The following is a 662-nucleotide window of genomic DNA, read 5'->3' as shown; positions in this document are numbered from 1 at the left end:
AGTGCAGGAAAGCAGCCTCCAGAACAATCTGCAGGTTCTACATGCGTATTTTCAGAGTAGGAAGTACCTTACTTACTAACCTGGTCAACATCCATGCTTGTGATTTCTACTGCCTTGCTATTTATAGATTTCCCAGGCTTGATTCGTGAACAGCTTTGTAAAACGATTCTCTTTTAAGAATCACTGGACCTCAGCCCCCTTCAAGAGCAGGGCTGGGGTCTGACAACGCTTTGCTGTTTTGAAAAACTTAGTGAAGACTTTGTCCCAACTATTACACAGTCCAAACCGAAAACGTGAGGAGGGATTTCAGTAACGGAGAGCAGGTAAGGAAGGATGACCAATTAAGTAAGGATGACAGCAGTGAAATCAAGAGCCCGCTCCTAAACCATGTGGGGAGGCTGTGGCATCGCTGAAAAGTGGCTCTGCGTGCGGGTTTCTGCTAATTGATGTGTCAGCCCAGTTTCCAGCGCAACAGCACCGTTTCTTCCACTGAAGCCAAACGCAGAGCGCGCTTCCTCCCCGGGCACAGGACCCGTCTCATCCTCACCCACTTCCAGGTGCATCTTTCCCCCATCCATTACCGCTCGCTACTGCGATCGCATGACCAGGAAATGGCAACGCTCGGGACCTCACGGGCTGGAACCGCTGCTCCCAGGGCAAGA

At 50.8% G+C, this 662-nt stretch overlaps 1 protein-coding gene across 1 annotated transcript in view; it reads right to left on the bottom strand.

The window, feature by feature from the left end:
* Window positions 1–656, bottom strand: part of GNA13 (G protein subunit alpha 13) — a 28,774-nt gene extending 28,118 nt beyond the window's left edge. The window contains exon 1 of the mRNA XM_035901550.1: window positions 81–656. The gene's annotated coding sequence lies outside the window, so the exon portion shown is untranslated. The remainder of the gene's footprint in view (window positions 1–80) is intronic.
* Window positions 657–662: the final 6 nt, after the last annotated feature.

The sequence above is a fragment of the Egretta garzetta genome, unplaced genomic scaffold (genome assembly GCF_000687185.1).
Source record: "Egretta garzetta isolate BGI_Z169 unplaced genomic scaffold, ASM68718v1 scaffold19, whole genome shotgun sequence".
Classification (NCBI taxonomy): domain Eukaryota; kingdom Metazoa; phylum Chordata; class Aves; order Pelecaniformes; family Ardeidae; genus Egretta; species Egretta garzetta.
Note: the sequence above shows the minus strand (reverse complement) of the source record. Positions and strands in the feature narration are given on the sequence as shown.